Source organism: Cavia porcellus, unplaced genomic scaffold (genome assembly GCF_034190915.1).
Source record: "Cavia porcellus strain 051 isolate PalLab524CR breed Dunkin Hartley unplaced genomic scaffold, mCavPor4.1 scaffold_10, whole genome shotgun sequence".
NCBI classification, from domain to species: Eukaryota; Metazoa; Chordata; class Mammalia; order Rodentia; family Caviidae; genus Cavia; species Cavia porcellus.
The window spans coordinates 68315110-68341359 of record NW_026947493.1 but is presented as its reverse complement, the minus strand read 5'-3'; the positions used below and the strand labels follow the sequence as shown (position 1 = coordinate 68341359).

Below are 26250 nucleotides of genomic sequence, written 5' to 3'. Positions count from 1 at the left end.
TAGTACTCTGTGGTCTGGGAACAGCTTTCCTGGACACAACTAACTGCTTTCTCTTGGGAAACAGGGAGTCTAGGCCTTTCAAAAACTACATTCTAACTGATCCACAATTTTGTTGCGTAATCAAAGGTCACACCTGTTTGTCACAAAGAATATTTTCATCTGGCAAACAAAATAGTGTGAGATTATGCTGTTCCCTCTTCCTGGAATATCTTATGTGCTGTGTCTTCAAGGAAGCCATTTGGCAGTGGTTTCAAATTCCTGGCCTTTGACCAGATACCTAGGACCACTCCACACTCCCAAATGAGCTACTGGCCCTACAGAACAGTCCTGGCACTGTTTACTGTAGTGTTTTCACTAACCCCACTGTTGGACTTGTCTGAATCACTTCAAAGGCAAAAAGACTCCTAGACAAACCTGGTGTCACCCCGGCCTGGGTGAAAGTGACTAAGCTGTAACCCCAAGCTTTCCCGAGGTTTGAGGGTACAGGAAGAAAGGCTTGTTTTACTCATCAAAAGTTATACTGCCCCTGTTCAACATCATGAATTTCTCATCTTCTTTTTTCTTTATCTTTCTTTCTTTCTTTCTTTTTTAAGACTGTTTTGTTTTATAGTTGAGTCTGGCTTCTATGTAGTTGTCTTGGTTATTTTTCTCTCCTTGTGTGGCAAAGCACCCGACATTTGGCGGGGATTTACCTCGTGGCTCAAGTGCTTGCCTGGTAAGGGCAAGGTCACGAGCCTGGTACCAAAAAAAAAAAAAAAAAAGCCAAAAGACCCCATACACATAGTTAAAGAGGAAAAGGTTTATTTAGCTCACTTTGTAGGGTTTCAGTCCATAATCAGCTGGCTCCAAGAAGGGTGGTGTGGCACAGGGGGCAACAGTTCAAGGTGGCAGAAGACAGCAAAAGCAACAAGAGGACAAAGAGGGCAAAGAGAGGAAGACTCTTTTCCTCCCTTACATTGTGTGCAGGTCCCCAGCCCTAGGATGAGTTCTTTATACCCATACTATCTCCATGCCCTCCTCGTGCACATTATGAGGATGTTTACAAAGTGAGGACCCTGGCCACCCGCTGAGTCATTCAGTTCAACTTCTAAACTGTTCACATTGACATATCAACCCTTACAGTAGCTCAGGCTGGCCTCCAACTCATGGAGATCCTCCTGCCTCGGCCTCCTCCCAAGAGCTGGGATTACAGGCATATGCAACCACACCTGGCCTCCTCATTCTCTTGATCCTGTTCAGATGCCTCTTCCTTTCTAAGAAAAGCCACATCCAAGAAAAAATGAGCTGTTCATTTGTGACCCTAAGTGGTTTGTGTTTCTCTTTGATCATTTTACCTGCTGTTATTGTGGTAATCTGCTTACATAGCCCTCTTCTCTATCTGCCAAAGGTAGACTCTTGTCTTATTTCTCTTTTTATCTTCATTGCCTGGCTGAATGCCCAGCATTGGGAGGTTTCTCTGTATTGTTCTAAAAGCCAAGATTTTTGGCCCTGAGAACAAAGTATCTGGTTGTGTAGTTGGTGCCCGGCACTGAGCTGCCTGGCCAGGGGAGCAAGAGGGCCATGTGGATGGGTGTGGGGTTGCCTCTGCTGAGAGAAGGGGCAGTCTTTCTGGTCACACAGATTCACACACCTGCAGGGCAGTTCCTGATTTGCACCAACGCATCACACAAGCTTGCAGCCTTAACAGCCAAAAAGCAAACCAGACTCAGCAGCTTTAAGCATGGCAGAACATGACCTGGGCATGGTGACTCATGCCCGTGACCTCAGCATCTAGGGGTGCTGAGGCAGGGGGATCCCACTTTTGAGCCCATTCTGGGCAACTTAGAAACTTAGCAAGACCCCTGTCTCAAAAATGGACTGGAATTTAGCTCAGTGTGAAGTCCCTGGGCTTAATTTCCAGAACTACAAATAAATAAATACATAAATAGGCAGAGTATGCAGAAAATACAAAGGTGAAATACAAGGAATAATTTTCCTTGCAAAAAATTTCCACTACTCATTTCATAGTCAAGCATTACAGTTAACTGGTGTTAGGGAACTTGTCAATTATGAGAAAGAGGAACGTGAACACATCATTTTTTCCTAGTATGATTACCCATAATTATCATTTTTTAAAATATAGAATTATATAGTTTTAGATCTTAAAGCCATCTATCGATTCAGCAAACATGTTTTAAGCATTCCATACTGGTTAAAGGTTTACTTTGGAACAGGCACTAGAAATTGCAATAAAACTGGCCAATGTTAAATATCTATTTAGTGACAGGTTTTTTATTTGCTGAAATAGTGCCTGTCATACTACCAGTATTCATCCACAAGAGATGGCCAGGCATCTCTGGGAGACTGAGTTAGGAGGATCAGAACTTTGATCTTTGTTTGAGAAACCAAATGACTTAGTGATATCCTGGAGAGAGAGAGAAGAGGAGGAGAGGGGAGGACATAGAGAAAAGAAAGAAGGAAATGGAAGGGAAGGGGAAAGGGAAACAGGAAAGGGAAGAAAAGGGCTGGATTTGTAGCTCGTGGTAAGGCCCTGGGTTTAACCTTCAGTATAGAAAGGAAGAAAGGAAAAGAGGGGAGGGCAAAGAAGGGGAAAAGAAAGAAAGAAAAAGAGAGACGTAAGAGGCAAAGCGGCCACCATATTAGTGCAATTGCAGTTTTGTCCATTTTCCCCTTTGTTTCCTGTAGGTCTTACATCCCCACTGTTCATACAGAAGCTATCTTTGGTACATGGGGTTCCTTGCTCTGTCTTTTCCACCCACCTACCATAAATAGATCAGTGCTTTGGGAAATTAGTGCCCCTGGATGTTCCACAGGCTTCATGCAGAAGGAAGATTGATGGTGGCCCCTTGCACAAGACTTAGATAAGACCTTCAGAGTTGTGACTGGATTACAATGAATTGTCTCTGCACGAGTTGTTTCCAGTCAAATCTGAAGAAACAAAATTTAAAAAGTGTGAGATCTGACTATGTCTGATGATAGAGATGCATATTAGAGATGATTCTAGATTATCTCTGTGATAAAAAAAAAAGACTCAGAATTGAAAGTATGCACAGAAACCGGAAATACTTTATGCTGTAGCCCTAACCCAAGCGCCTGGGGAGCATGGCTCCTCCTTTAACTTCCCCCACTGCATCGTGCTTGCGGGAGGGGAAATTAGGAGTTCAGAGCCTGAGGCCTTATGAGGTCATCTCTTCTTCCTCTCTTCTTTCTTCATCTGGTCCTGTTCCTCTCCTCCCTCATCTCTTTTTGGGCACCTACCATTGAATAGCATCCATAAATGCACCAAGATCAGTTTAATACATATTTTATCACATTTTCTTCTTCATCTCCTGTGCCTTCATCCGAAATGTTTTCTTATCTGTCTTATCTGTCCCCACACTACAGACTGGGAGTAGCCTGAGAAAAGGGAACCAGTCTCACTACATCCTTTTTTTTTTCCTTAATTGAGCCCCACTAAGTTGCCCAAACTGAGCTCACACCTTCTGCCTCAGCCTCCCAGAATGCTGAGATCACAAGTACAGACCACCGTGCCTACCTTGCATTACCACTTTTATAAGCGTATCAGTCATAATGAATTAGGGACTGTCCTAAAGGTCTCATGTTAATGTGATCATCTGCAAAGATTCCATTTCTAAATAAATTAAGTCACAGTGGTCAGGATCTCAACCTCTTTCAGGGATGTACAGTTCAACTTATAACACCCCACTTATGCTGTCTTATTTTTCTTTATTTTATGTATCACTGACATGTACTTATGCTTTTACTGGTTTCTTTCGCCTTTACTAGCAGGTAAGTGCCAAGGTTACAAAATTATACTTACAACAGTTAAGAGTGTTCAGCCTGGGTATAGTTCTCAGGGGTAGAAAGTCTTCCTGACACACATGAGGATCTGAGTTTGATACCAAGCATTGCAAAAAAACAAAAACAAAAACAAAACAGTAAGAGAAATAAAGAGTCTAAGCATGGTGGCATCTACCTGTAATCCCAGCAATTGGGAGGCCAAGGCAGGAGGATCTCCATGAATTCATGGCAGTGTGGGCTACAGTGAGCTCAAAGAAAGCCTGAACTGTATAGCAAGACCCCGTCTCTAAATAAATAAATAGAAAAAAGGAAAAGAGTGCCTAGCATATAAGAGGTGTACAGTTAATATTTGTTACATGAATGACTACTAAACTGGGAAATCAGCTTTCCTATTTTAAAATACTAAAATCTAAAATTTCTTTTTACAAAGTCAACTATTTGAAGAAAAGTTTCTCAGACATTGTTCATATACATATTCATAATCCAAAGACTCACTGTTGCTGTATCTAAAAAGCCTATTGCAAGCTAACAAGTAACACTCCTTTAAAAATAGAATGGTGGATAGAAACAGTGGGTAAAATGGAATTTGGAAGCTGTAGGCCTAGAGGGAGCATGTGAGAGGAGGTAGGAGTTGAATAAGGTTCGGAGTGGTCACACTCTGGGGAAAGTACTGATTGTGGAATGGGAGTGTAGCCCACTGATAAAGGCCCTGCTATTTAAGAGGCCCTAGGGTCCATTCCCAGCATGATGATTAAGCAAAAATAAAAAGGCATCATTTGGCTGGCTTTGTGATAAAAATACGCCAGTGCCCCTCACTAGAGTTACGTTATTTTCATTGCCCATTAAGAAGTATTTTTAACATGAAAACAGCCTGCTGCTAATATTAGAAGTGCTCCCTCTGCTATTTATTGAGAAGACTATCTGTGTATAAAACTTTCTCAAATTGTATTATCATTGTGTGTCTTTTACCTCTTGCCCATGAGCTGAGGGGCATGGAATGGCATCTTTATGATTTTATAGGAGTGATGGTAAACCCATGGCATGTGTGTTACTGTGGTTTTCTTCTAAGACACAAGACGTTAATAGACGGGTTGTTTTTTTCTACACTAAAACCTCTGTATTCAGGTAGAATTGCAATGTTGGCACTGTCCAAAAAGTGGTTCAGGGTGGTAGTATGGGCACTGTCTGAAAGGGTTTTTTTTTCTCTATTTTTCTGTCTTTTTCGTTTTTATCGGTACCGGGGATCAAACTCACAACTGCCTGCCTGCAAGGTCGGTGCTTATGCTGCTGAGCTAAATCCCTAGCCCCTGTCTGAAAGATTTTAATCACTGCTAAAGACAGTCAAACATCAATGATAAATTAAAAAAGAATATTTGTAGCATAAACATGATTTTAAAAAGTGTTGAGGGTTTGGGTTAAAAAGGCTTTTATAAGTCAGTCAGAAGACAGAAGACCCAGCGGGGCATAGACAAGAAGACCACTGTGTGTTCCAGGCCAGCCTAAGCTACATAGCAGAGGCCCTGTCTTTTAAAAAAAGAAGAAGACAAACGACCCAAAGAATGAGTGCAAGTGCAGGGGTCATACAAACATGAAAAGCTGCTCAATCTTGTTAGTAGCAAGGGAAATGCAATTTAAAGTGATAATAAAATTATATTTTTGCCCATCTGCTTGATAAAACTTGAAAAGATTGATGATTTCCAGGCTGGTGAGAGTGTACATAATTGGACATTCATACATGAGAGGGTGGTATCGAAGGCCCTTCTGGACCTTGTCACAGTCCAGCAAGTCCACATTTGTAATCCCATGGAAAAGTGACTGGAATTTAATAAGGTAATTCCAGTCTACCACTTCCAGTGCAGCACATGGCGAGAATGAAACGCTAAGGCGTTTTCATAGTTGGGGGACCTACGGGGGTCCTAAGTCCAGCTAGAATAATGGCCAATGGGACGAAGTCCTCAACCCAGAGCTGAACCTGGTTTTATCAATTCACGAGGAGGGGAGTGGCCTGAGGATGAGCCTGAGAGTGGCAGGAAGTACCTGAGTGCCTTGAGCTGGGCTCTGCGTGAGGCCTGAAATCACCTCTGCTGTACGCAGAGACAGAGCTGTGCAGAAAGAGGAATCTGCTTGACACAATCCGAGGCACTATCTAACGTTTTGGGGTTGCTGCTTCCGTTTTGATGGGTAATCCATGCCCTGAGAAGTCACAGCCTCTTTTCTTGAGGCTCATTCTCAGCTCACAGCGTGGCCATCACTCAGCCCAGCTCACACATGCTATTTGGAAGCTGTATGCAGAGCATCACTGACCTATCACATGGCTTCAAAGACACATCAGCACCTCGGCCTGACCCATTTACATTGCTTAAAGCTAATCGAGGGGAGAAGGTAATGTCCTCCTAGCTCTGTACATGTCAAGTCACTGTGAGAGGGCCAGGTTTAGCCAAAATGGAGACAATTGCTCCTATTTCAAGGAGAATCATCCTTGTTCCTCCACAGATGGGACAGTATTGGAACCATATGTTTAAATTCAGAATATCCTTTGAACTAAAAGCCCCATTTTCAGGAACCCAGTTTCAGAAAACGTGGCCTTCACAATGATACATGTCTGTAACTCTCCAGAAATTCAATATGGAAATATATTAGCTTTCCTGCCACTAGAACACAATAGCTGGCACCCACAACTTAAAGGAGAGGATCAAGCTCCTCCTTAAGGATATTCAGTCCATGATCAGCTGGCTCCAAGGCAGAACTGCCATGCTGAAAGGGTACGATGGAGCAAAGCTGCTTAGTTCATGGTGGCTGGGGAGCAGAGCAAGGGAACAGCTTAGGAGAGAAAGGGGCACGGTTTGAGACACAGGTCCTGTGGCCGCTTCTCGTGACCCACCCAATCACACCCACAAGTGTGTTCCACCAATCCCCCACCAATCAAGTTGACATTTCTCCCTAACCTATCCTTTCTTTGTTAACAAACATCTCTCTCTCTCTGTCTCTCTGTCTGTGTCTGTGTCTCTGTCTGTCTGTCTGTCTGTCTGTCTGTCTCTCTCTCTCTGAGATAGGATCTCACTAGTAATACAGACTGGCCTTGTACTCACTTATGTAGCCCAGGCTTGCCTCAAACTCACAGTGATCCTCCTTCAGCCCCTGGAGTGCTGGAATTACAGGTGTGTGCCATCGTGCCCAGAAATAAACACATTTCTTTAAGTCTTACTTCATCTCCAAATGAAGACTATTGTGCAGACATAATTTCAGCTAACATAATACTACTCTTTCATACAACTGGAAAAGCAACAATCCCTTCCCAAAAGTCCCAACAGTTCCAGAATTTTTAAAAAATCCAAGTCAGTCTCTTCTGAGACTAAAGGCAAACTCTAATCTCTGAATCTCTGTAAAATCATTTTTAAAAACCACAAATTATATCATCCTAAAGTACAATATCATAGAGTGAACATTTCCATCCCATAGGAAGACAGAAAAGAATCAGACAGAAGGGCTGGGGGTTTAGCTCAGTAGTGTTATAAGTGCCTGCTTGGCAAGCATGAAGTCATGAGTTCGATCCCCTACCAGGAAAAAAAAAAAAAGAATCAGACAGAAGCAAGACTGAAACCAAACAAAGCAAATATTAAGTCCTGTAGCTCCAAGGAATATGTTAGTGAGTTCCACAGGGCCTGGACTGCCCCCTCCCTGAGGCCTTGCCAGTGGCAGCCCGTAAACCTCTCTCAGACTGGCTTCACCCTTGGCCTGCAGCTGTCCTAGGAGACATTCCACATTTGTAGCATCTCTGACTTCTTCGAATCTCTGCTGCACCTTTGGTTTCATTTCTACAGCTCCCTGCTCTGACCTCTCAGGGGCTCTTTGTCTGACCTCTCTGGCTTTCCTTTGAAATCTGAATGGACTCTGGGAAGCCAAGCCAGCACCTCCCCTCCCTAGTAAGCGGTGGTAGTTTAGCCCGCTGCAGCCCTTCCAGGGGGAGAACTAGCAGTGTCTCCTGAGATCCACGCCATGTTGGAGTTTAGGACTCTGGGAAGCCAAGCCAGCATCTCCCCTCCCTGTGAGTGGAGGCAGGGTGGCAGCCTGCAGCCCTTCCAGGGGGAGATCTAGCAGTGTCTCCTGAGATCCACGCCATGTTGGAGCTTATCTCAATCTCTACCTTATTCTTTAAAAAAATTATTTAGTTATTTCTTATGTTTGTTTTAATTAAGGGGAAAAATTAAAAAAAATTAGCATATATTATAGTAACTCTTTTTGATTTCCTATTAACTTGTTTTGAAGTCCTGTAATACTCCCACGATCTTGTTTTGACTGATTAGACTCTTTTCCATTCTATATGATAGTATCAAGTTTGAGGGTATAGGCAACTACTTTGAAGGCAATAAGATTCACTAAGATGCCCATTCTGATTTGACTGTTGTCTCCTTTGGAAGTCCTGTAATGTTTACAATGCCTAAGTTTTATTGGTCTTGTTCTCTACTGTTTTGTCCAACTTTATAATATCTAATGAGATAGACTATTCTTTTTAAGGAAACAAGAGACAACGTTGATAACCATTGTTGATAACCTTGTACTCTGTTCTACATCATGTGCTATGTCTATCCTTGGTTTTGACTGACAGCTTTGTTTTCCATATTTGACTTTATTCTCTCTCCCCCAAAAAAGTAATAAGAACTAAGGAGTAATAAAATCCAAAATGTGTAAATTTTGTTGTAAAAAAGAGAGGGGGAAAAAAAAAGAGCTCTAACGGATATAACAGCAAGTGTGTTTAGGGGTGTTAAATAGCTGACTATATTAATGTTTTTGGATCATTGAACACAGCTGTTTGCAGTCTCTCTGTTTGAATGTCCACTTTGTATTCTTTGATACTGTGATTTGAGCAACTATTTCCAAGATGATAATATGTAATTAGCAGGTGATTTCTTACTATTATGTTTTTTTTTGTCTTTTGTAGTTCTGTATTACGTGTACCCTTACAGCGCTTTGTTTTGTTTTGTGTTTTTCTCTTTTTCCTCTTAAATAAAATTAAAAAAAAAAAAGAAATCTGAATGGAGGCCTCCAAGACTTCATTAACAAATCTTCCATTCTGCATGCTGGTAAAACCAGAATTATGGGTAATACCAATGTCTGCTACCAGCTCAAGTGGCACCTTGGACCATGGCTGGATTGACCTCTGAGTGCCTGGATAACTGGGGACGGTGTAATGAATCCCAGGGAACCAGGTCCCTAGGAAGCCCTTCTTAAGCAGAATATCTTAGGGACTTTCTTCTCAAATGAAAGGTTGACACTTTTATATCCTTGAGTCTGTGATGAGTAGAGTCTTGTTGATTTCTGGAATATTCCCAAGGCAGCTTTCTTCTTGTTCCTGTACAAAGTAGAAAAAAAACTTTGTATTGTGAATAACTTGTTCAGTGACTGTTTTGCAAGATGAGCAAGCATTTCTAATAAACTTTATCTTGATAAACAAGTGATATCTTAGAAAATGAGTAGTATGTGACACTCAACGTCACATGATCACAACTGAACCAATGGTTCTCTCTCTCACTGCGGGGTTGTAGATGATCATCTCCTAACAGCAAGAAGTTATGGGGAAGATCCCATCTGCAAAGGAGAAAGAGAAAAGGACAGGGGAAGCGCTCACTTAAGTGAGGTTAGGGAGATGTGTAAAATGTAGGAGACAATGCAAATTATGTAGAAAAGCACAACCTATATAAGGCTGCAGCAGTGCAAGCAGTGAGTCTGTTTAATGACAATGCAATGTTAAATTTCTGCAAAATCCTCAAAAGGAAGCAGAATCAAGTGTCATTAAATAGGTTCCTTATTAAAGATCCCTTTGAACTAACAGCAGTGGTTCCATTAGCAATAGTGAAAGTTGTCCCACACAATAACTCTTGTGTCTTGTCTCCCTCACACCAGCCATGAACATTTTCAAAGGTAAGCACAGAGTAATTTATTTTTTATGTTATGTACTTTATTATTTTGTATTGCATTACAGCATTGTAATCATTTTATATGAGTGACTTTGGGTTGTAGAATAAATCATCTGAGTTTCCATTATTTGTTATGGGGAAGTTCTCCTCGATATGCAAGGGCTTTGGATTACAGGCATTTTTCCAAAATGACTTATGCTCACAAACCAAGATTTTACTGTACTTGGCTTCATTTTTATAGAATTAATCTCTTTCCAACCACACCTCCTTTGGCCCTAAAATTACACATGGTTGTGTCAGACCAAAATTTAAGTTTTTCAGAATTTTGTGCTTTTCTTTCTGTTCATGCTTCTCATTATAAATATGGGTAAAAGTAGCCAAGTATCTATGCCACATCCTAAATGTTGAGCTTCTTTGAAATTTCATCCACCAAATCAATTAGTCTGCTACCCTTAATTTTAGACTCTGTCAAAGACTCAGGATGTGGGCAAAATATGAACAAATTTTCTGCCAGTGTGGCACATATGGCCTCTAGTGGAATACTTGTACCCAGTTGAAATATCTGGAGCCTGGTCTCTTGGTTTGCATTTCTATCAGAATTCTGACAGGTCTTCCAAGCCCTGAGCAAAATCACCCATCAAGCTCGTTCTATAGCCAAATCTTTCCAAATTCCTGCAAACCAGTTCCAAAGGCTTCTAAATCACATGGTGAGGTACCCTCACAGCAGTGACCCCACTCTTGACACTGATTTTCTGTACAAGCTTTCCCATCACTAGTACACATACCCAATACCAACTTAAAGGAGGAGAGGTTTAATTTGGCTCACATTTTTAAGGGATTCAGTCCATAGTCACCTGGCCATAAGGCAGAAACATCATGGCATGCAAAGTTGCTTAGTTCATGGTAATCAAGATTCAGAGGACAACTGTGTCAGAGAAGAAGGGGTGAGGGACTAACAATGGACCCTAGAACCACACCTTCATGACCCATGCATACAAACTCTGAAGTGTACCCCATCAGTCCCTCAAGTAGACCCCAAAAGTGAACCAATGCCACATTCTACCTTAACCACCGTATCAAAAACATAGAGGTGGCATTTAGTTTTGAACAAATAAAGAATTTGCTTGTTTGTTATTAAAAATAGGATCTTGCAATGTAGTCCAAACTTCCCTTGATCTCACTATGTAACCCAGGCTGGCACTGAAATTGTGATCAACTTCCCAAGTATTGAGATTACAGGTGTGCACCACCAAGCCTGACAAGAATGTACATTTTTATGCTTTTGAATTTATACATTAAAGCTTCTACTCTCTAATGAATTATTAAACATTGCAGTCAACATTACCAAATAACAACAGGAAAGTATCTGATTAGAATTTAAGTTATAAATGTTTAAGAAAATTCTTGAACTTGTATAGCACTCACACCTTAAACCAATCTCAGATGTATATTAAACTTTAAAAGATAATTCCATGCATCCAGGGCAGTGGAGTTCTCACTTTTGCTTCCAAATTTCATATTTCACTCCGCTCTTACCTTCTTTGGTAGCTTTACTCTGTAATAATGAGAGGCAGCTGGTACTTAAATCAGGAATTTCCCACAACTATTATCTCTCCTCTTTTCCTTCCCTGTGTCCCTGTCCTTGTGCCTGTCCCTCCCTGGGAACAAACCCAAGGTTACAGCCCCAGCAGTTTCTTTTTTCCAAGATATGGTTTTACTAAATTTCTCAAGGTGAGCACAGAGTTGGAAATTCGCTGTCCTCCTGCCTCGGCCTCTCAGAGTGCTGTAATGAGGCACACATCATCCTGCCCACTACCATTTTCTCTTATTAAGGGAGTAGCATCTTTGTATCCAGAGGAAATGCCTGGTAGCTCTTTTCGAAAATGACGCCCCAACTACAGAAGCAAGAAAAGTCATCTCTAATGTGTCGAACTGCATAACTGAGAGGAACCTAAACTTTTCTTTGGCTAGGGAGATGAGGGGCCAGGAAATGAGTGAGATCTGAGGAGTTTTGAGACTGAAAGGGGAAAGAGGGATCCTTAGAAATGTAGTAGAAAGTATATCTGGCACCTGTCACCCAAGGCTGACAACAGCTGCCGATGTACAGCTCCCTGGGGACCAGTGTCAGTTTTGGGGCAGGGTTCCCACTCTTTCCAGGACAGCCCCTGCTGTGACAGAGGCAGGTGGGGACTAAGGACTCCTTTGCTGTGCAGTTGCTTGCTGGGTGCACAGCTTTTGCCAGGTCTTCTTGAGTCCCAGGGCTGCCCTGCCCAAATCTGCCGCCTTCTGTCTTTTCAACATTTGTGCCCCCATGAAATCTTTGCCCACTCTGTCCTGTCGCACCACTTGCTCCTGGAGAGCCCACCACGCTAGCACCCCCACCCCCACCCATCTGAAACTGCGGTAGTTAAAACAGAAAGGACTTATTCTTCATGTTTAATTCACGTTTGAGAATTAAAACCCACTAAATTGTTCTCCGCAACACAGACATTATTTAAATTTATATTATGACTGGCTGTACATTAGTGAACACTGCAAATCTCCCTTAGAAACATACCCATTTTAGCTGGGCAGGCATTGGGAGGCTGAGGCAGACTCACCAGGAGTTTGAAGTTGGCCTTGACCTCATACTGAGACCCTGTCTCAAAAACAAAACAAAAATAAAATAAACCATATTCCTTTTTTGGTATTGAAGAGAAATGAAGAAAAAAAACCCTGCAAATACTGCTGCATTTCCTACTATTATGAGCACCAGACTACTAACTTTAGAATTAGAGGCAGCCAGGTTCTGTGGGGCATGCCTGTCCTCCCAGCTACTCAGGGCACTGAACCAATAGGGGGATTGCAAGTTTGCTACTCAGCTAGGCAATTTAGCAAGAACTGGACTCAAACCAAATAATAAAAAAGGGCTATGGCTGTAGCTCAGTGGTAGAGTGCCCCTGGTTTGAACCCTAGCACCACAAAAATAAAACAGGAGATTGAAGTTTGTTTTTCAGAGAGAAGGTCTCCTGATGGAACCCAGGCTAGCCTCAAACTGTGACTCTACTGCCTCAGCCTCCGGAGTGCCAGGATTACAGGCTTGTACTACTTGATGTTTATTTTCATTGAGACCACTCACCCTGTATCACAAAGCATGTCCATAGATCCCGTGAAAATTATAATCTAGTCTACAGTTACAGAAGCAAGCAAGCAAGCAAACAATGAAAAACAATTATGCAATTGTCTGAGTAAAACAGTTAACATTCCAAATGATTATAACTCATATTTGTATTGTTGTTTGTGTTACTTAGAATTACTTCAATACCAGGAAGTAACACCCAACTGGATAAACTAAGTACTTAAAGTATTAAAAGATAAAGTTCTGTTTTTAGATTTTTTTTCAGTTAGGTATATTCTTTAATTGTGTTTCTTAAAGGTACAATTCAGTTTTCTTTTTCAAGAAGAAATGATTCTTTTATAGGGCCACTTGGCTCTCCTAATCTATATGCTAGGAAATTTACAATACTGTAATAATTAGGTATAGTGTGTTTGGACATGGAGGACATTCTTTATTTTGTTAGAAAGAATAGTTTAAAAATAAATAACTTTTAAAGAAACACTAATAAATAATTACTTGCTTAACCAGTGTCTCCTGAGCTCCGTGCCATGTTGGAACTTAGGACCCTGGGAAACCAAGCAAGCAGCCTGCCTCCCTGCTAAGCAATAGTGAACCTACTGGTGCACAGCCCAGAGTCAAACATTCCACTTCCCCTAGCCCCCTCCCCTGTGGTGGTACCCCCCCCTCCCCGTTAGCAAATGGGAACCAGAAATCTGAGCGTCTCTTGGGAGGTTGACCATAGCAAATAAGGGGGACTTCCTTCTACCATCTCTTTGAAGGCAAATATTTTTATTACTGTTTTGCTTTATTCTGATTAATGGTACTGCTCTATTCAATATTCTGTTTTGATAAGTTCTATAATGTTCTGTATTTCATTTCATTTTGATATACGTGATTGAAAGAACAACTATTGTGAAGATAATGAAATATACTGTGATACCTGTTACTGTTATCCCGGTAAGCTGCTGTGAAGTTCTTACCAATTTCACTACACTGTCTCAGTTGACTTTATTCTGTCTTGTTCTGTTGTACCTCACTACTTTCAAAATTAAAAATTAAAAAAATAATTACTTAATAAACTTTTAAATATATTAAAGGAAATTGACATTCAAAGAGAGTATTCTTTAATATATATAATGTCCTGGGCTCAATGCCCAGCACCCAAGAAAGAAAGAAGAAAGGAGGAGGGAGAGGAGAGGTGAAGAGAGGAGAGAAAGAAAAGAAATAAAAGGCCAAGAACAGCCTTTTTGGGAGGAGGGGTGCCAGAACTGAACCAGGGCCTTCATCACTGAGCAATTCTGTGCCTTTAATAGAGGGAATGTATTTGTCAATTCCCTTTGTTCTCTAACCACTTCTTTCTCTGCCCTCTTTTGCCTTCTGTGCTGAAATTACATCTCTAGTTGGCTGTTTCTCGGTTATAGAGAACAGAAGCTCAACTTCTTGCTTGGGCCGCGCAACCTTTATGAATCTACTTTCTGTCCCAGCTGGCCTAGGGCAGATGAGCTGCCAGTGAGATCTGTCAGCCTGTTAGGGAGCCCTCAGCCCTAAACCTTCCCCTCGTGCTGTGTGAGGATCCCGCAGCACCATCTACCCCCTCCCTCTCTCCTATGACCCACTGACCCAGTAGCTCCCAGGGCAAGATGGCTGATGACCTAAATCCAACTTTGATCTGCTTTTATCAGTGTCACAGATCAGCCAGTTCATCTACATGAAAAGCTGGCTTCAACTACGCATTACATACAGATGGCTGAGCTTCTCTTCTCTGTTTCCAAAGCACAGGCAGTTACTGGGTGAACGACAGGCGTTTGGACGTATGTAAGGTATGTTGGCTAACAGCGTCCAGTCACAAGCATGCAGCTCAGGACGTTTCTAAATCTACAAATATAGGTGTGTAAGTGTTAGTGTAGCCATGTCATAAGTGTAAAACTGGTTTCCAATTTAAATCTGAAAGCAAACAATTTAAATGTGCATTAACCAATAATGCTAACTACTCATTTCGTTCTAGCTCAGCATAAGTTCCTTTGTGAGGAGTTTGTGATTTAAATAAGATATATCAAACACACACCTTTAAAAATCAGCTAAGAAAAACTTTGGCTTCAACATTTGAGAGAAAAACTGGTCTTAGAATCTACCTTCATGGGGCTTTTTGTTTGTTTATTGGTTTGTTTTTTGAGATGGAGTCTTACTAAGTCACAGAGTTGCCCAAGCTGGGCTCAAACTTGCAATTCTCCTGCCTCAGCCTCCTACAGTGCTAGGATTACAGGGAACTATGCCTGGCTTCAGGTGTTTCTTTACATAGTTAAAATGGCTAAGACTTGATGACCATCATCTTCAGTTCTTTGTTATTAAGTAATAATATCCTTGCCCATTTCCCCCTCTGTACAGGGGATTGAGAAACCTCAGACATTTTAAATTAGTGCAGGCTGACCTCAATTTAAGATTCTTCTGCTTCAGCGCCTGGGTAGCTAGGATTACAGGCTTGTGCTCGTGACCACACCTGGCTGCTCTCCCAATATTAACTAAATACTCTCAGCTTATGGTGAGGGAGAGGGGTTGGATGAGAGAGCACAGGCTGAGAGACCATCTGTTCCAGGCCTCACAATCTATAATGGACTGAATTTAAGCTCTTAACACTGTCTGCAAAGAAAGGCACAGAGATTCTCTTGACAGTTTTGAAAAGAAAACAGTCTTTCCCCCCACTGCCAAAATTAACATTGAGAACCATGACTAAACTACATGGCCTTTGGATACCTTGAATTTTAAAATTGAATCTTTCATCTGTCTTCTCAATGGCACAACCATTTTTTATTTATTTTTTCCTGTCAGAGCATCAATATGTTAAAATACAAATAAAACACATGTTTTTATACTTTATCTTAGTATTTTTTTTAAAAAAAAACTGTTAGCTAGGCATGATGGTACAATCTCATCATGTGGGAGGCAGAGGCAGGAGGACTGGAGGAGTTTGAGGTCAGCCTGGGGCTACAGGGCAAGACCTCCTCTCCAGAAAGAAAGACACAAAAGAAATGCATCTAAAACAAAATAAATAAGTGGTACCTTGAATGTCTTCCAGCCTTTGAAAATCCTCGAAATCATCTGGCTACGGAGCAGGTCTTTCTAGGATACCAGGAGCATTTTTGTATAAGCCAAAGGCACTATAGGATTTAAAAAAAAAAAAAAAAATCTGAAGAAAAGGAAACGGAAGGCTGCATGTCTTTCCCTCCATCGGATTTTAGCGGATTAGTGGGGTCTTTCAGTCTTTCTATCCCAGCATGTTCATACATATTTAAAATACACAATATTTGCATCTTTAAAATATGCTTCTTTAGTCTGAAGTCATTAGCTTAGATGGGTAAATTTATAGATATTGCATGTGTATAGAGTTGTGAATATTCAACCAGAGTAAACTGGATGGTAATAAACTAGTCTTTGTACAGTGAGCTTTAGAGGAGAAAAATAAAACCTGGAATATTGAGATTCTTTGGTTGTTAAGTGATACAGAGATGTTTTAGTTGTCAGTTAAACAACAGGAAAGTCAATTCTCATGAGTTATAAGGGAAATTACTTGTGGGTAGGAAGTCACCAGAGGTCATTATTGGAATTGTAAATATCCTGAAAGGGAACTTCTTTCTCCTCTCTGCCCAGTTCCTGAAAAAGCACTGTCTCCTGCTGTAGTTGCCCAGAAAATTCAGTAGAGTGTTAGAGATGGTCATTTTTGGTACTTTTTAATGGGCTAAAATATGGAGCCAGTTCTCCATGTTGGAGTGGGGAAATTATGTCTTTGGGATCAACAGGCATTGCCCTCAGGGCAGTTAGAAAATAGGGGAAACGGGCTGGGGATTTAGCTCAGCGGCATAAGCACCTGCCTTGCAAGCAGGCAGTCGTGAGTTCGATCCCCGGTACCGATAAAAAGTTAAAAAAAAAAGAAAATAGGGGAAACAAAGATACAAAGGGCATCAAAGATAGAAGGAGGGTTTAGGTCTGAATTCTACCCCCATTGCAGGGTTAATGTATTCCTAATGGTCTTACTACGAACGGAGGAAAGGGCATGGCGGTGGTCCTACCCTGCACAGCACAGAAGGCCAAAAGCTAAGACATTATCTACAAATATCAGTGGCACAAGTTGTAATTGCTTAGGATTCCACAAAAGTAGGTAGAGGAAGACCTCTTAAATCTGCAGTGCTATACCAGGAACAGAGGTAACAGCTGATGCGTACTGAGAGGCTCTCTCAACTGACGCTTCAGCCCTGGATCATTCAGATGCGGGAACTCCTAGCTTGTCCTTGTGGGTACAAGAAATAAACCCCAGAGAAAATCCCTGGGAACACACCCTGATGTCGTTGGGTCTCTGTGTCACATCTCAAGATGTCTAGCTAGGTGGGAGTCTCAGTGGGCATGGGCTCTACATATATAATCTCATGCATTCCTCACAGAAATACTAGGATTTGGGGGATTTGTACTTTCATTTTAGAGGAAAGGAAATTTATCTTAAAGAGATGTCAGGTCACTCAACCAAAATTGGGTGGGAGTGTTGGGACTTAGATTCATTTGACCCTAAAAATCCTACTATTTCTACACGGTCGTTCTTTGTCCTTACCATGACTGTAACTACTGCTCACATATTAACCTAACACCACTTTTCTCTACAAAGGGAATCACTACCAGGTGTGATGGCTCATGCCTGTAATCCCAGCCCGGTAAGGCTGAAGCGGGAGAATTGCAGGTTTGTAATGACTCAGGGAAATCCTGTCTCACAATTAAAAAAAAAATCAAAAGGACTCGGTGTAAAGGCCCCAGGTTCAATTCTCCATCCTACAAAAGATGAAATAAGAGAAAAGGGGAATCACCCAGCCCTGAACCTTGGAATCATGTTGACTCTTCCAATAACTCGTTCCACCAATATTTATGGAGTGCATACTAAGAGCTAAGCATGGGAGTTAAAGAATGAATGAAATACAGTTCCTACCCTCAGCAAGCATATAGTTTCACATATCAGTTGCCAAACTTTGTAGGGCTCATTTATAATGCATTTGCTCTGCCTTTTTTTTCTGTCTTCTCTTGGACTAGGCTTGTTTTATAACTGGTCTCTGTTATCGATCAATCTTCCTAGGATTAAAAATTTAAAAATAATGGTGAGACACAGAATAGCAATACTGGGAAACACGATTCCACTTAGGACCAAAGTGTTGTGGGCAGCCCGTGCTGAGCCAGGTTGTGAAGGAGAAAGTCATGGAGGGAGGTAGCAAGGAGGCCACTCTCCTCTCCTCTTGTCCTGTGATGTCCCCCACCTCCCTCTGCCTGACCTCAGTCAAAATCCAGCCTGGCAGGGCGTCAGGTCTGCAGGGAGCCTCCTTCTGCAGAGAAGCTGGGAATGAATTAGGTAGGTGTACATGGAGATTAGCTCTCTATAATTTACTCAGCAAATACATAGTGAACATGTGGTCTGGACCAGCATAGTGGCTACAATAGCAAGCAAAGCCTGTCCTTGTCTCTCTTTCATGGAGCTTACAGCTTCACAGAGGTCACTGAAGGAAACCAAGTAAAACACTAATGAGCCCAAATGAAACATCATGAATGTATTTAATGGCACTGAATGGTTTACTTAAAAATGATTAAAAATCACACAATTTATGATATGTATATTTTACTACAATAAAGAATTCAATGGCTAAAGAGTTGAGAAAAAAGCAAGAGAGCATGACCCTGTAGAAGCCAAAGGAAAAGAATGTTTGCAGAAGAGGAGAGTGGATAAACATGTTGAAGGTGGCTGATGACCTTAGCAAGGATTCCCAGTGGGGAGAAAGCTACAGAAGCCAAGTACAGTGGGCCCAAGAGCGAGAGAAGAGAAGATGTGGCAGAATGTGGCTGAGTTTGGCTGTGAAGAGGAATGAGATAAAAGTATGGCTGAAGGAAGCTAATGAGGTGGGAGTTTTCTTTTGTAAGAGGAGACAGTTGAATATGATTATGGTGATAGGAAAGATGCCGTTCACAAGAGTAGTGGCAGGAGCCGAGGAATGGGCCAGAGTAAGGCAGGCGCTGGTGCAGGGTGGCAGGGTGATCTTTAGGGAGAGGGAGAGAAGGAGCCAAGAGTCCCCAGATCCACTGTGCCTGACGCTGCCCCTTCTGGACTCAGCGCTGGCATGGGCCCATCGCGTGACTCTTTTGTGCAGCCCGCATGAGCTGGCTTTGCTTACTTTCCCCACAGAGGATCTAGGTGAGGGTCGGTGGTTTATCCCATTCCCGTCTCCTAAGTGTGTCCCAGCACCCAGCATTGTGGGTGCTCAACACTGTCAAGTAACTTGAAATCCTAACGATCACCCCAGATCCAATTTAAATTTAACTTACTGAAAAATTAGTTAACCCTCAAGCCAATGAGGGTCATTCTTGGAGCCTGAATCTCCTGACTGACTAGACGCTTACTCCCCTTTTTTGTGTAAATATAACCAAGGGCCCTCACATGTCTAGCATGTGCTCCAGTGCTGAGCTACATTCCCAGCCGCCGCTACTTATTTTAGTTGTATTCTCTGTCCTTTATCCCTACCAGATCATAAGTTGGATATAGGGCTTAAGTGTGCATAGCACAAGTTCAATAAATGAACTTTTCTAAATCAGAAAGGTAAGACTCAGTTTCTGCTCATCGGAGTCACTTTCCTTGTTCCCGAGACGCAATACCCAATACACAAAATTGAAGGAGTAGAGGTTTATTTTGGCTGATGTTTTCAGTCCATAGTTGGCTGACTCTGAGGCAGGAAGGGCATGGTGGAGAGGTCTAAGGAAAGCTGCTGACCTCATGGCAGTCAGGAAACAAAGAAAGAAGGGAGGTGCCAAGGAGGGAGATTACACCCTTCCCAGTCAGACCCCGTGGCCTGCCTCTTCCAACCAGGCCCCCCTGCTAACAGCACGCCCAGCCCTGAACTCACTGGTAGATGAATCCACTGATGAGTACTATGCTCCCATGATCCACCTCCTTCTAAAAGCCTTGACACTGAGTCTATGGGGCTTTGGGCAAAATTCTCTATCAAAACCATAACAGTGGTCTTAGATGCTGAGGTGCATGTTTAACAAATGATGCTGTGACTTGCTTTGACCTGAACAGAAGAGAAATAACAAGCAATATATATATATATATATGAAATAAAGCTCTAGACCAAGAGCAAAGTTTATTTTTATCGGATGTATCAAAAAATATAGAACAAGATCAGAAACAAGTTGGGCGTGGTGGCATATAATTATAATCCCAAAACTGTGGAGACTGAAACAGGAGGCTCTCCATGAGACCCTGGGCTACATAGAGAGGCCTTGTATCAGAAAACAAAACAAAACAAAAATTGGAAACAAATAGATCAGGAACTAAATGTAACCAAATGTATTAGAAATATAAAACCTCTCAAAGTCAGACACAGCATTTCACTGCACATAATTTAACAACTGGAGGATTCCTCTCATCCTCTTTCCAACTTCTTTCCAACTGAAGAAAGGTTGGTTACTGTGACCTGGGTGTGTGCCTAACCTGGGTGAATGTAGTGGCTGTAAAATGCTATGCTTCTCCAGAGAACACCTGACAAGACTTACGGTGTTCCAGCCACTCCAGCTCTGGGTTAAATATGTTAGTAGGACCTTAGCTCTGCAGCCCCAAATCCCCCTACAGAAATCTGCAATCTGAAGGTGCTGTGGGAATACCTATTAGATAAATGGCAAGTGACAAATCAAATCTTCTCCCTCCCTGCGTGATTTTATCCAGCTTGCTTGTGCTGTTCAGAAAAAGAATCCAGCCCTCCATAGCCAAACTGAAGCAGAAGCTTATGTAAGGTTCCAAGAACCTGTCTCTACTCCTTGGACAGCTTTAAGGGTATCGGGCAAAAAGTCTTTGGGCAAATATGACAAAAGAGATTATGTCACTCAGCAGAAAAACATTGTTGGATGTCCTCAGTCACTTGAAAGCTTTCCTGTCACAGTAAAGATAGGGGACAGCCAGTTGGTTCACTTCAAAGCAGGATGGCACTGAAATACGGCATTATTGGGTTGGAGTACTTTTTTTGGATCACAAACTGGATTAGACTAGCTCTTTCAAGGTAGGAGTGATCAGGCTCTGGGAAACTGAGTTACAGTGCACCAAAACAATTCCAAGGGGTTAGAGGTTTATGGTTTCTGTCCTAATAAAATAAAAGAAACTTTATGCACAAAGACATAAGGATATTTTTGACTTTGCTTATTACTATTACATTCTTTTAGACATCTTGAATTTTTATAATCGTGCTTTAATTTGAGATGAAAGTGTGCACATTAAAATTACTGCAGCAGGCTGCCACCTGAAGGCCTCTTCCTGAGGGCAGCCAGCGCAGGCAGAGAGAGCCAAACAGATCTGCCTCTGTCTGCTGGGCACCACCAACCAGAAGGCTCCTTCCTGTGGGCAAAAGCAGGAGCAGGAACATGCAACCAGGTAAGCCCCACCACCATTGGAGGCGCTTGGTTCTTCCAGGCAGCCATCACCCACCAGGAGAATCAGACAAGCACACCTCTGTGTGCCTGCAACGATCATAGGAGCCCCAGTGTAGACACACAGGTTGAGGGAAGCAGCCTCACCTCCATGCAACCCTGATCATCAGGGATGCCCCAGTGTAGGTGCACAGGTCTGAAGAAACCTGCCCCTTGTCCTGCTACCGCCCTGTAAATCTGGGGTTAGAGGAACCCAGGTGCCTGTCCCATTCCCCTGCACCATGGAGGGGCAGCCAGCGTGGGAAGTGTCTGGAGCCCCACAACCAGCTTGTTGGGAGAAACCTAAGAGAATCTCAAGATGAAGGAGCAAAAGGCAATCTCAGACCTCTAGGCCACAGAGAACAAGTCTGGAGATACAGTCATGGAAGAAAATGGAAGTCACACACCTGAAACCTCTGAGAGGACAGCAACTGAAGTAAGGAAAACAGCTTCGTGAGATTGTAAAAGCAGTCAAATCAGAAATAATGTCTCAGATAAAAGAAGAAATCACAGCATACTGAAAGAATTGCTCAGCATGTCTAAAAAAGACATAGATAAAAAAGAAGAGCATAGGAAAATGATGCAAACCTTGAATGAATGTACAAAGGAATTACAATGCATGAAACAGAGTCAAAGAGAGATCCAGGAAATTAAAAATTCAATCAAAAGCTGGCAAAACCACTTGAAAGAGACTGATGATAGACTTTCAGACCATGAAGATAGCATTGCAGCTAGTGATCATGAAAGGAAAAATCTCTTAAAAATGACAAGGACTCAGGAAATAACAATTCAACAGCTGCAAGATAATGCAAAGAAGCATAATTTAAGAGTGATAGATATCAGTGAAAAACCAGGGGTCGGGCTGGGGATTTAGCTCAGTGGCATAAATGCCTGCCTTGCAAGCAGGCAGTCATGAGTTCAATCCCTGGTACTGATAAAAACAAAAAAAGACAAAAAAAAAAAAAAAAAAAAAAAAAAAAAAAAAAAAGCAGGGGTCAACGCAAATGAAATTAAAAGGCTATTTACAGAAGTAACAGCAGAAAACTTCCCAAACATGAGAAATGAATCTGGTACTTAGATAAATGAGGTATATAAAATTCCAAGTAGCCATAACTAAAGTAAATCTACACCGAAACATATAATAATCAAGATATCTGAAATTCCTGGCCCTGAATCAAGGCCGGCAGCTTCGTGACACTGTTGGTTTCAAGCAGGAGCCTAAAGAGATGTCTTTCTATGGTCTGTTGGCCATTTCAGAACTTGGGCAGTGCAATGGTCAATTCATTAGAAACAGTTCGAAGCAACCCCACCCCCACCCCATGAGCAGCTGTGAGTGTGGCAGGCTGTTGGTGGCCCAGGACAGGAGCCACTGGCGATTACTGGGACCCACGCCATGCTGAGAGCTGGAGTGCTGGGAAACCAAGCAACCCCTCCCTCTCCCTGCCTGTTTTGTTGAACTTCAACATACATGAAAGTATGGACAGCTATTTTGAAGAGAATGAAAGACTGTACGACAACCATTAGTGACTTCTCTATTATCTGGTTTTGAAGACATAAAACACCTTCCTCATTCTGTTTGGATCAGTCTTATATTAGTTGTTTTGTAGGAATTCTCTGTATGTGAAGACATGGACAACTATTTGGAAGAAAACAAGAGACAATATGATAGATAGTGAAGATCTCAGGTCATCTAGCTTTGAAATTTATATCTCCTTACATTGCTTTCTTATGTCCTATTTTGTTGTGTCTAATTTTACTCCCTTTAAAATAAAAATAAAAATTAAAAAAAATTTTAAAAAATCCCTGAAACTCAGCAGAAGAATAGAATATTAAAATCTGCTAGAGAAAAGAAAGAGATCACCTATGAAGAATCACAGCAGACTTATCAGCACAAACCATCAAATCAAGAAGAGTTTGGCGTGAAGCATTTCAAACCCTGAAAGAAAACAATTTCCAAACCAGATTGATATACCCTGAAAAATTATCAAAATTGATGGAAAAATAAGATACTTCGATGATAAAGAATAACTGAAGGAATTCATGACTACCAAACCATCCCCATGGAGAGTGCTAAGGGTATTCTAGAGTGATAAAGATGACCGTGCTTCCAGGAACAGCTGCAGAAGAGGATTGCCAAACAAGAGAGGCAATTGGATGAAGGGGAAAAGTAGAGGGCTAACAGCAGGAGGACAGCAAGGCAGAGACAAACCCACGTATGATGGTTGTAACCATTAATGCAGATGGCCTCAGGTCAGCAATAAAAATAAACACAGGGAGAGTGAATCAAGAAACAAGATGCATTGATATACTACTGTATACAAGAAACACATTTAACTGGAAAGGAAATCCACAGACTGAAAATCAAAGGAGAGATCATAATTGTTCCATGTGACAAGAGACCAGAAAAAAAGCAAGAGTAACTTGACCATCAACTGCAGAATGGTATTTTCATGCAGTGGAAAGCTACTCAGCTCTAAAGTAGAATAATTTCAAGGCTCTTGTAGGTAAATGTATGCAATCGGAGATCATGCTCATGGGCAAAACAGTTTGAATTCATACACGTGAACCCTACCATAAGAAACAGAAGGAGTTAACCGGATCCGAAAGCAAAATAGTTATTGTAAGAGTGATAGGGAAGGAAATACCTGAGAGGGAAAGGTGGAAGCTACTGTTAATTTCTTATTGTCTTATCTTGAACTCTTGCATTGTTTTTACAATTTTGTTAGGTTTGGCTTTGTTCTATCTTGTTTTGTTAGATTTTACTTTGTCTGATGGTATGGGCAGCTATTTTGAACATAATGGAATGTATCATGGTAATCATGGTTGGTTTCCTATTACATTGTTTTGAAGTCTTATAATGCTTTCATTTGTTTAATTGGTTTTATTCTGTTTTGTTTGATTTTATTATGTGTGATGGTATGAACAGCTGTTTAGAGGGAAATGAGACGTTGTAGTAGCAGTTGCTGATTTCCTGTCATCTTGTTTTGAAATCCTGTCATGGTTTTGTTCTTTTGATTGGTTCTATCCTGTTGTGTTCTATTTGATTTTATTACATGTGATTGTATAGACAACTTTTTTGAGGAAAATGTGATATTATAGTAGCCATTGTCATTTCCTGTTATCTGATTTTGAAGTCCTGTAACGCTTCCATTCTTTTGATTGGTTTTATACTAATTTGTTATGTTTGATACTATTGTGTGAAAAAGTATGGTAAACTGTTTCTAAGAAAACAAGAGACATTATGGTAGCCACTGTTGATGGCCTGTTTCTTGTTGTAGAGTCCTATGTTGCTTGCATTGTTCTGTTCTGATTTGTTTTGCTCTGTTTTCTTTTGTTTTAATCTCTTTTAAATAAAAAATAGTAAAAATATAAAATTATTGCAGCAAATAATGCATTTGGGGCACCATTTTTTAAGCATAGAGGCCAAGCTTTGCTTTCTCTTGCCTCTGTATTTCTAGCACTTAACGTAGTCTCTAAGACATTGTAGGTGCTGAATAAATACTTTCTTCATGAATGTCCAAATAAGTTTCTCAACTCTAGTCATTCTAAAGTAGTCCCAGTCATCTAGACCAGGAAATGCTGACTAGGTTATAGAGTATCAGACTCTTCAAACACAATATAGTCCAGAGTTTTCCAACTTGCAGACAGTGCCTATTAGTAGTTTGCAAAATCAATTTTGTGAATCATGACTAGGATTTAGAAACATAAATAAGGTGAAATTTAGTAGAAAAATTCTAAAGCACTTTTAGTAGGGGTGTTGCTTCATGGAATTTTATTTCTGCTATGGTTGTGTGTACACAACACATTCTTGCAGACATACACAGTGCAGTGATGTAAAATGTGTTTCACTATGGATTGTGGTCAAAAAGTCTGAGAACTACTGATCTAGTCTAATTTGTGCATGTACACACATGCACAGACACACACCCCATCCTGTTCCCCAGCCATAATAAGCCACTTTCAGTTCCCCAAAACACTATGCTGACTTTTAACTACAGGAGTTGGTACTTATTGTTCCCTCTGCCTGAAATGAACTTGTTTTCCTTGTGCACACAGAGTCCCTGGCTTAGCCTTCAAGAGGCTGCTCAGGCTAGGTCTGGGGGTGCACACCTATAAATTATGGGAGGCTGAGGCAAAAGGATCACAAATTTGAGTCCAGCCTGGGCAATGTGAAACTTTGTCTCAAAATAAAAATGAAAGCTGAGGATGTAGTTCAGTGTGAGGGCTCTGGGTACAATCCCCAGTACCACATAATAAAAGGTGGCGGCTTCGGTACCTTGGCACTGAACCCTTGGGTGACCCTGAGCAAAGCCAGACTGCCCCTGGACATGCACCTGACCTTCCACCTGACTGTGTCCTGGATAGTGGTCAGTTATCGGCTGGGCTCTTGACAGCAGAATTTTGTCGTTCTCAGCTCAGGTCAACATTGCCCAAACCTCACATGACACCTGTAGCATGCAGTACATGACTGTCAGATAATTACAGGGAAAGGCTTTTGTAAAGAGTGGGGCCCCTGTTCATGTAATGAAATAAAATAATACCCAAAGCAGTAGGTGAGAAAAAGCCAGGTACAGTACTGTATATATAATACGCTAGTGTGTGTGTGTGTGTGTGTGTGTGTGTGTGTGTGTGTGTGCAGCACTGCAGACTGTCTTTGAAGAGTTCAAAGGGAACTGGTAACAAGATTCACCACTTGTCACCAGGGATAGAAGGAAAGCTAATATTTTACTGGGTGCCTCTCAATTTTGTGCTATATGCAGTTGTCATCTATGACTCAAATTAGTTAATAAACATTCTCTCAAAAACATTTTCATAGGCAATGAATATAAGAAGATATATGGCTTCCAAATATCCCATAACATAGGAAGGCATGATTATTTTTTATTGACTGATGTAGAGACAGAGGCCTTTATTGTCTATGGGGCTTAGAGGTAAACTCAGTCCTTCTCTATGAAAGCATAA

The 26250-nt window shown here is 41.5% G+C and overlaps 1 long non-coding RNA gene and 1 other non-coding gene across 6 annotated transcripts in view; one reads left to right on the top strand and one right to left on the bottom strand.

Annotated features, from left to right (window-relative positions):
- Nucleotides 1–9114: 9114 nt before the first annotated feature.
- LOC106025813 (uncharacterized) overlaps nt 9115–26250 on the bottom strand; it is a 49818-nt gene continuing 32682 nt past the window's right edge. For 4 of the 5 annotated variants that reach the window (XR_010050232.1, XR_010050234.1, XR_010050233.1 and 1 more), the window contains exons 2-3: nt 15871–15968; nt 9115–9151 (exon numbers count right to left, since the gene is read on the bottom strand). This is a non-coding gene — a long non-coding RNA (uncharacterized LOC106025813). Of the gene's footprint in view, nt 9152–15870; nt 15969–17779; nt 17920–26250 lie in introns of all 5 variants that reach the window. The other variant, XR_010050231.1, reaches the window with a different exon arrangement.
- LOC111754664 (small nucleolar RNA SNORA2/SNORA34 family) lies at nt 22452–22588 on the top strand. Its single transcript, XR_002789346.1, has one exon. It is a non-coding gene; the product is annotated as a small nucleolar RNA SNORA2/SNORA34 family (small nucleolar RNA).